Source organism: Ochotona curzoniae, unplaced genomic scaffold (assembly GCF_017591425.1).
Source record: "Ochotona curzoniae isolate NIBS_2020 unplaced genomic scaffold, NIBS_Ocur_1.0 contig_899, whole genome shotgun sequence".
In the NCBI taxonomy this organism is placed as follows: domain Eukaryota; kingdom Metazoa; phylum Chordata; class Mammalia; order Lagomorpha; family Ochotonidae; genus Ochotona; species Ochotona curzoniae.
In genome coordinates this window covers 7,268,811-7,278,916 of record NW_024466605.1, presented here as the reverse complement: position 1 = coordinate 7,278,916, position 10,106 = coordinate 7,268,811, and the positions used below count along the sequence as shown (strand labels likewise).

General features: G+C 41.8%; 1 pseudogene; it reads left to right on the top strand.

Annotated features, from left to right (window-relative positions):
• The first annotated feature begins 8,650 nt into the window (after positions 1-8,650).
• The window catches only part of LOC121165571, a 36,742-nt pseudogene continuing 35,286 nt past the window's right edge, over positions 8,651-10,106 (top strand).

Genomic DNA, 10,106 nt, shown 5'->3' with positions numbered 1-10,106 from the left:
ATCATACAGTTACTCCATAATAGGCATTTTCATGAACTTTATTAAGATCCTGTGCATTGGGCCTGATGTGATAGCCTATTGGCTAAATTCTTATCTTCAATGCACCAGGATCCCATATGTCCTGGCTGCTCCACTTCCCATCCAGCTCCCTATTTGTGGCCTGAGAAAGCAGTAGAGGATGGCCCAAATCCTTGAGACCTGGGTGCCCCCACATGAGAGACCCAGAAAGAGCTCCTTGCTCCTGGCTATGGATTGGCTCAATTCCAGCAATTGCAGCCACTTGGGGACTGAACCCAGTGGACAGAAGATCCTTTTCTCTGTAAATATGGCCTTCTAATAAAAATAAAATAATGAAAAAGATCCTGTGTATTATGAATTTCAAATTTTTGTACCAAATTAAATTTAGTTTTAACTCATTTTCCATGAACTTAAAAATGTTTTCTATTTATTTGCGAGAAAGAAAGTTAGGGTTATAATGAGAGTCAGAGAGAGGAGTGGGGAGAGAGAGAGAAAGATACACAGAGAGAGTTCTTATCTACTGTTATAATCCCCAAATGCTTGCAAGGGCCAGCAGAGCTGATGTTGGGAACTCAGTTCTGAATGTTGATCCTTGTGTGAGGCCAGGTGAGGAGAAAGGTTAGAATAAGCCCATATTCATAATACAATGTGGGTATCTTAACAGACTAAATGCCTGATTTTCCATGAAATTTGTCGAGTACCTTGGACAGCTCCACTTTATGGGTAAAGAAATCAAGTTCCGTAGAGATCAAGAAATCCATCAAGGTGTGATACATTATAATTGACTGAGCTTAGATTTAAGTCTAGAGCAGTGTGATTTCAAAGCTCTTTTCCACTGGAAGCCATTGCTTCTCAAATTACCAAGTTATAAACTATATAACTTGTATATAACTTATAAATTAGTGCTATGGCTCAACTATTTTTTTAATACTTGACTAGTTAATTATGGCTGGGGAAATGGAGTCCTGGCTAATACCCTATTATAGAAGGAAATTGCATGTAACTACAGATTTGGTCCATTAAAGCTTCTGTGTGATTCTCTGCATTTTCTTTCCCATGTTACAGGGGATGATCATACCCTAAACTATCTTGGAAACCAAAAGTGGCCTGTGTAGAAGATAGCAGACCTTCTGTTCAAGCTCTGAATGATTAATACAATGGAATTCTCTTTTGGCAATGAACGGATTTTTTTGGCAATGAGAAATGTGCTTTTGTAGAGATTGTAGTTTTATAGGTGTGAGCAGTGTTTTAATCCATTTTTAGTTGCTGAAACAAAATACTTGAGCCAGATAATTCATAAAGAATAGAAGTTAAGGGGCATGCTGGCCTGGGTGCTTTCTGTACTGGCACAGGTATGGGCAGTGGTGTGGCATAACTCCCTGGGGGAGGGGAGACCCTGGGTGGCCTGGGCTCCATAGGTGTTGGGTCAAGCTCTTAGGTCGCCCAGTGGTGTGCTTTGGGGACTTGGAGAGTCAGCTTGAAGGAGGTTTGGAGGATGGCACAGGTTGAGGAGAGCAGGGACCTGAGGGTTCATGTCCAGGTGAGAAATGGCTATTGACAGATTACTATAGTTAAGGCCACTGTATTTGCAGGTAAGCAAGGGGACTAAGAGTGAGCAGTCTGAAGGGGCAGAATGGGAGGACCTTTTATGGTGAGACTGAAGCACCAACTAGTGTGGGAGACCTGAGCTGATGTAGTTATCATAAACTACCACCAAATACCACTCACTACTGCACACTAAAGCTTGGGCTGGTGGCCTACTTGGTGATATTACATCACAGTACCCATCAGTGAGATTTGGAACAGGTGATGGGTAATGTTAGGCTGGCCCATGACACTAGCTAGCCTGTGAGAGAATTAGTTCTGAAGGCAGAAGCTGGGTGGAAGGAGTAAGTGGGCCCACCCCTATGGAATTGTAATGTTTGCTGGCATGTGCAAGATCTGTGGCTGGGAACAGGCCTGATTAGGGAGCTAAGGGGATACCCTGTCTTGGTTGGGGTTCCCATTGGTGAGCATGGGGGCTGGAATGAGGGCAATGGTGTGGGCTGGACATGACTGTAGAGTCCCTTGGCATGGGTGTGGACTGGGTCGGGGGAGCACCAGACTGGGTCAGATTCTAGCACTCACTGGTACTTGTGAGAGGCAAGGTGGGTGTAGAATGGGCTGGGCATGGTCTTGGGTCCCACTGAACCACATGAGAGCTTTGGCTTGGAATGCACCAGATATGGCTGGGCTGTAACTTCCCAAGAGTAACAACCAGAATGGGTGTGGGCTGGCTGGGCAATGATACTGTACCTGCCAAGACAAGAGGCAGATTAAGTCAACCTGTGCCAAGGACCCACTAGTGTGCACAAGATCTGCTGCTAGGAGGAGACCTGATAAAGGAGCTTGGGAAATTTCTCTGTCAGGGAGCAGTCCCTGCAGGTGAGCGCAAGAACCAAGACAAGGAATAGCCCAGACCTGCCAGGTTACTGTACCTGGCAGTATACATGTGAGTCAGCTCTGGGGCTGGGCCAGTTCATTACATCCACTGGCAGACCTGAGAGTCAGGACAGGGTGCAGAATGGTCCAGCTTGGACCACAACTTCAGTCAGTTCACATTAGGACCAGGACTGACTGGGCTGGGCTAGGCTGCATCACCCACTAGCAGGAGTGGCACTGGGAGCATGCTGGGCTGAGCAAGGCTACAAACACTACCTGCTAGTGGAAGTCAAGGTGAGGTGAACCATGTCAGTCTGGGTGTGGTGGGTGCCAGGACCATGTGTCCTGGGGGTGGAGGGCATGGTGGGGCCTCGGTCGCCTGGCCCGGGTTTGCTTACAAGAACTGATCTTCCTTGGTGGAAAAGACAGAGCAGTGGATGGCAGGCCTTGAGGCACATGGGGGATATGGCAGCCCATTGGGGCCTGTATAGGACAACTGGCACCGTAGCAGAGGAAAGAGAACAAAACAAATTGGACAACTACCCCAACCAAAGGGTTACTGCAAAAATTTGGCTGAATGGAGACTGTAAGTTTGACTATGTCAGCCAAAGGAGATGGGAAGAGATTCCTCATCCTTGGATTGGTGAGATCGAGAGCATTTCAGAACTATTGAAACCATCTGGGCAGAACCTTTGGAATGTGCACCTTGTCGGTACCCTGAGTTGATTTTGAATGGTTGTTTCCCTTTCCTGGGTACTTGGGCAATTGGGAGACTGGGTATAGCTTGTCTCCTTATCTCTCCCTTCCCCCAGAAACAGGAAGATGAAATAGAAAGTTTGGAAGCAATGATCACGCCCACATTTCCCTAACTCTCAATCCTTCCCACCCTGATCAACTATGTAAACATCATCAAAAATAAAATAACAAAAAGGGGTGTGTATTGTGATGGAGTGGGTTAAGCTGTTGCTTGGGATGTTTGCATCCCATATATAGTCCTGTTTTGAGCACTGAATTCTGTGTTTCCAATCCTAACTTGCTCCTAATGTGTCTTGGGAGGTAGCAGATGATGGCTTAATGAGGTTCTTGCCATTCATGTGAGACCCAGTTGGAGTTATGGGCTCTTGGCTTTGACTTGGACCAGCACTGGCTACTGCAAGCATTTGGGGAGTAAACGAGGGTGGAAGATCTCTGTTTTTTCTTTCAACTCTCTGTCACTGTTTTGAGTGCATGGTTGTGGATGCTGAGAAATCGAAGACATGGCACCAGTATCTGCTCAGTGTTTGGAAAGGGACTTCTTCTGTATCCTTATATGTAGAACAGCATTATATGGCTGAACAGCAAGTCTAACTCCTCACATCTCTGTTCTTTTTATTCAGCCTCTAATGTCACTAATGGAGGCTCCAACAATATGACCTCAGCCAATTGCTGATTACTGCTCAGTGGTCCTGAATAATTGCTGAAGGACTCATCTCAACTATTAATGTGTGATATTTGAAATTATATTTTTAATACATGAACTTCAGGGAAAAAAATTCAAACCATAGCAAGCAGCTAGTGTTGATTTTTGAGGTACCAATTCCTGTATTCAATAAGTGATGTGCTGTTGTAACAAAATTTGTAATGAATGACATTAGCTTAATAGTTGGGTGTCAAGAGAACTGATGTCACAGGCAGAAAAATTGGATTCCCATCTTAGTGACAACATTTTTGGTAAGACCACCACTCCAAAAACATTTGAAGTCAGTATTGTGCCTATTTAGCGTATAGTGCTATAGTGCAAGATGGAATAGTATGTTAGGGGTATGTTGATTGTAGTTACCTATTATTAGCAAGATACTGCATGAAAGCTATGAGCTTAGCAAAAAAGTAACCGATTTGAGGGAGAGAGGAAATATGTGATGATCTAAGAGCTGAAAGAATTTTACTTTGCTGGACCGTGAAAGTAAAAGATAAGATAGAAAAGTTTTGAGTGACAAAGACCCATTAAAATCTAGCTGTAGGTAAAAAATCTTTCAATTACTGCTATCATTTGCATATCTAAAAACTCACTAATGTGCTATGCTAAATTTAAATTGGATATTAGCCCTGAGTTATCTTTAATAGCATCAAAACTGCCATAAACTATGAAATTTAATTTTATAAATATATGTCCTAGATCAAATTCTAAAGCACAGCCCCCAGTCTGCAGAAATAATTGTGTTTGTTTACAGCAATGATGACTTTTTAACCCCCTTTATCCAAATCACATGAGCTGAATAACCCAATTATTGAGCACCTACTATAAGCATGGTATGAAAGTCCACCGATCAAAGTGTCCAGCTACCCAAATGCCTGTGTGTTGTGGGGATGGGATGTCTACTCTGGGTTCTTGTCTCAGCATAAAAAGTGAATTAAAAGCAGAGACATAGTAAAAGTTCAAGAACTGGAGATGAATTTAAAGAGATTAAAGAGACGGTGCACATTTAGAAGTGAACCTGGATGGCCCTACAAGGGGACTCACTCCCAAAGGGTGAGATAACCCAATTTAATATGCAGTGCTTTTGTTGATTGCCATGTGGAGTTTGGCAGGTGTGTACTCATCATGGCATCTTTTCATGATGCTGACATGCCTCATGGGAAATTGGATGTCCTGAACTGGCATGGAACATGGTGGAGTTTGCATTCTTTAGCAATGCAGGCCTAAGGCACAGGGCTGCTAGAAACCTCCCAAGTTTTTTATTCACTAATGCCCTGCCCAGCCCAGGTTGTTTGGAGGTGTCACGATTGTCAGTGTTTGAAAGAGCTTGGGAGCTGATACAAAACTTCCTATACCAGGTCATCTGTGATGTAACTTTCATTTTCAATTACATTATGTATTTTCTTCTTTGTTGTTGGTGTTAAGAGATTTGTTTAAAGATTTATTTTTATTTAAAAGGCAGATTTTTACAGAAAGAGGAGAGACGCACAGAAAGAGATATCTTCCATTTCTAGTTTACTCCCCAAATGGCCAAAATGGCAGAGCTGAGCTGATGCAAAGCTGGGAGCCAGGAGCTCCTTCCTGGTCTTTCACATGGGTGTAGGAGTCCAAGGCCTTGGGCCATCCTCTGCTGCCTTCTCAGGCCATAAGCAAGGAGCTGGATTGGAAATGGAGCAGTCTGGGTATGAACCAGTGCTCATTTGGGATGCCGGCACTTGCAGGTGGAAGATTAGCCTGTGCAAAACCATGCAGGCCTTCCTAAGATTTATTTATTTTAAAGAAAGAAAGTGAGGGAAGGAAGGAGGGGGAAATAAAGGGCATGGGGGGAGAGAGAGAGAGAGACACACACACAGAGGAAGGAAGGAAGGAAGGAAGGAAGGAAGGAAGGAAGGAAGGAAGGAAGGAAGGAAGGAAGGAAGGAAGGAAGGAAGGAAGGGTGGATTTCTTCTGTTTGCTCATTCATTCCCCAGATGGCTGAGTCAGGCCAAAGGCAGGAGCCTGAAACTTCATCCTTGCCTTCCATGAATGTGGCAGGGGCCTGAATATTTATCATTTCCAACTTTTCCAGGCACATGAAAAGGGAGCTGGACTGGAAGTACATCAGCCAAGATTCAAACCAGCACTAACATGAGACACTGACAATGCAAGTGATGTTGCAACCCACTTGCCACAATACTGGCCATACACAACATATTTTTTGTCTCTTTATCCAAAGCCCAGAAAATTTTCCATTAACTCCTGTTCTGTATAATATCTTTGTAGAGAAAGGAGGGTTAATTTTTAGTAAGACAGACATGGGTGGTGAGATTTGAGTGCCAATTGTGAGAGCTAGCTGAATCTAAGTTTTCTCATCATATAAGGGGTAACTGATAATATGTACCTTGAGGAGTTTTAGTAATTGAATGAGTTCATGCATGACAAGTGCTGAAAACCCAGCAAGATCTCAAAAACATGTTGTGCATCTGCTGTTTCTGTTGCCATTGCTACTGCTGCTATGACTAATGTAGGCTTTTTTTGACCATTGCCCATGATAGTATGAAAGTTCTGCAAGTATACTTGAAGGTCATATAAACACAATTCAGTGGCATGAAACATACAACTAAATCCTTCCAAAGAAGACCCAAATCCACATTAGGTCACCAACTTCTGTAGCAAGGCTTTCATATTTGTGGGTTTCATGGATAAAGTCAGGGTATTTTTGGAGGTGATTTCCAGGGATCATTGCAGCTCATTTTCTTCCTTTTTTTTTTTAAAAATATTTATTTATTGGAAAGTCAGATATACAGAGACAGAGACAGAGAGGAAGATCTTCTGTCCAATGATTCACTCCCCAAGTAAGCGCAACGGCTGATGCTATGTCAATCTGAAGCCGGGATCTAGGAACTTCTGGGTATCCCACATGGGTGCAGGATCCTAAGGCTTTGGGCCATCTTCAACTGCTTTCCCAGGCTACAAACAGGGAGCTGGATGGGAAGTGGAGCAGCCGGGATTAGAACCGGCATCCAGATGGGATCCTGGTGCGTTCAAGGCGAGGACTTCAGCCACTAGGCCACGCTGCCGGGCCCACAGCTTGTTTTCTAAGGGCAGGACTGGCTATGATTGTATTTATCATTCCCAAAATATGGCACTATATTCAGCACTTAGTAGGTCATCAGTCAGTATTTGCACATGGATGAATAGTTGGTTGCACTGATGTGTGTCTAATGAAGGGATCCACTAGGTAGACTTTGCTACTAGGTAGATTTTTGTGTCTTCAGCGTATATCTTAGATATTATGTTCCTTTTTTGAAAAAAATACTTTTGTTAAAAAAAATCAAACAAAAAATTAGAATATATGGACAGAGAACAGGAAGGAAAGTTTAGAACCAGATAGGAAACGGTCAGCGTGGACTCACATATATCTTACTAGGTAGGACACAAAGATTAGTTACTCCTCACTGAGGTATTGAAGATTTCTCTGCATACCCCTCCTAAAACTATTCTGCACCTCAGTTGTTGACATATGTCTTGTTAGAGTTATAAGCCAGTTTAGACTACCCTAAAATCTGCCAAGTTCAGCAAAATTAAGCTTCAACACTATAAACTGCTAAATACTAAAATGAAAATAGACACGAGACAGCTGAATAGTACCCTATAGCCATTTTAAGGTGTATAACAGCCAGTTCTGTATATAAACTAAAATTGAAATGTCAATGAAGTAGTCACAGGATGTGGTAAAGAACTTAATTTTTTTAAACGTATTGGTTACTCAATACCATGTCAATTAATTCCATAATGTTGAAAATTGTTGTTCATGTTATGTTGGGGCGTTTGATGGATCGTGATGATATTCTGCCAACTCCACCTTCAGACCAGAGATAGTCTCACCAAGAAACCATTGAATTTATCTGGACAATAAGACGCTGTACTCTATGCTTGGTATATGCTTGCAATGAAAGAATCTCAACTGAACTTGAACTGTAATACTGCAACAAGGGGGAGGGGTTGGGGCAATCCCAGAGCCTATGAAACTGTGTCACATAATGCAATGTAATTGATAAAAAAAATATTTTTGTTGTTGGACAGCTTTTTCGAAAAGATTTATTTATTTATTTGAAAGAGTTACAAAGAGAGGGGGATGCAGAAAAAGGAAGATCTTGCATCTGCTGGCTTGCCCCTCGGATGTCTGAGTGATAAGCACAGGGACAAGCCAGTCAGCAGCCTGGAGCGCCAACCAGATCCCTCATGTGGGTGACAGAGGAGCAAGTATTTGGCCTTTCTTCTGCTGCTGGATTAGAAGTGGAGCTGCTCAGATTTAAGCTAATGTGGGATGCCAGCAAAACAGGTTGTTTAATCCACTCTGCCAAAACGCTGGCCCCTGTTTTCTTTTTCATAAAAGGGAAAAACCTCAATGATGGTGTTATATCAATGTACAACAAGGACAAGGGTTACTCACTCTAAAGTAAGTGGGAAAAATTGCTAGGTCAAGGCTAATAACAATGAGGATAATGATTTCAGATAACGATTAATGGAATTAACAGTGAGATGTATTAATAAATACTTCTCACTGTACTACATAATATAATGTAAGCAACAATAAAAAAAAAATAAATACTTCTCAACTTAAAACTGGAATCACAGTTTATGACGCCAACAGTCTTGTTTGTTGTCAGTGAAGCATAGGGAGTTTTCATGCTTGACAAAAGGTGAGGGCTGTGGGGAAAGGACCGTGACTATAGCAGATGATGAACAAGGAAGTGGTGAAGAAGCTTGGAGATGACTTTGAAAGGGATGCGTATAAGTAGCAATGAAGAAGATATGGAAATTCTTGCCACTGTGAAATCAACACAAATGCATGCTATTGGTGTGGACCTCCTGTAAGTTATATGGACTAAGACCCGAGACATTTTCCTGGAACAGCAAAGTATTAAGTGATATGATGTGGGACATGTATAATTATGGCGATTATACACAAATTTCAATATAGTAAACCTTTGTTTGTGGATGGCTACTGTGGATTGAGTACTTGCTGCAAATCAGGCACTGTATATCTTTTGCAAATGAGAGTAATAATGCTAGGAATCGAACCATTAAATTTATGTTAAAGAAGGAACTTAATTTAATCTTCATTATGTTTCCTTGATATCAAATCCTAAAATGTTCCCACTTTATTTTCTTTGTTGTATTGCTGCCACTCACGGTGGAAGGCATATCTGAACTCCTTAAAAATGCAATATTGCTAAAGTGATGATCAATGATAATTATAGGGATGCCATTGTTGAGAATTAGAAGAAGACATATAATTATTACATAACACACACACATATACATATAGTTTATTTTCCAGCAGAACCTAGAACTGTTTTACGTTACCTGCACCATTGAGTCTTTTTTCAGAAATTATATTTATGATAATTTTTGTAACAGCTTGTGTGCTAGAAAATGTCAGGAAGACAATATAAAACATGGTGAGGTTTTCTTGAAGATTCATTCATTGATTCAGACTTGAGAGGCAGATTTACAAGAGGAGAGACAAAGATCTTCCATCTGTTGAGTCAGTTCCTAAGTGGCCGTAGTAGCCAGAGCTGAGCTGATCAGAAACTAGGAGCTAGGAGCCAGAAGCCAGGAGCCAGGAACTTCTTCCTAGTCTTGCACAGGGTCCCAAGAACTTGGGCCCTCCTCAACTACTTTTCCAGGCCACGAACAGGGAGCTGAATGGGAAGTGGAGTAGCCAGGACACTAACCGGCATTCATAAGGGATATGGCGCTTGGAGGTGGAGGATTAGCCAGTTGAGCTAATGCATTAGCCTTTAAAGCATGGAGAAGTTTTAAGATCTTGTGAAAGAAGTAGAGTATAATATTTGAAAGATAATTGTAAAATCTATAGCTTTTGAAACTCAGTTATTTCTTGGCCTTTGGCTAAGCTCAAGTGTTTGTAATTGATATGAAAATTTTCCCAAACAAGTATTATTGGAGACTGGAAACATGCCCCATGGTTCCTTTATCAAGATTTTTTTTCATTACTTAAACATGATAACTAAAATTAGTCTCTAGACGTTCTGGGTTTGGACTTCTGAGGCTAAAATTTTCTTTCATATTGACTATTTGCCCATCTAATCAAGTATTGAAATAATGTCTTCACTAATGAGCTAATTGTGTACAGACACTTGGCAGGGGAATTGAGACACTTCTTTCTGATTTTGAGATTGAAGTATGCTGAGAGCATTTCTAA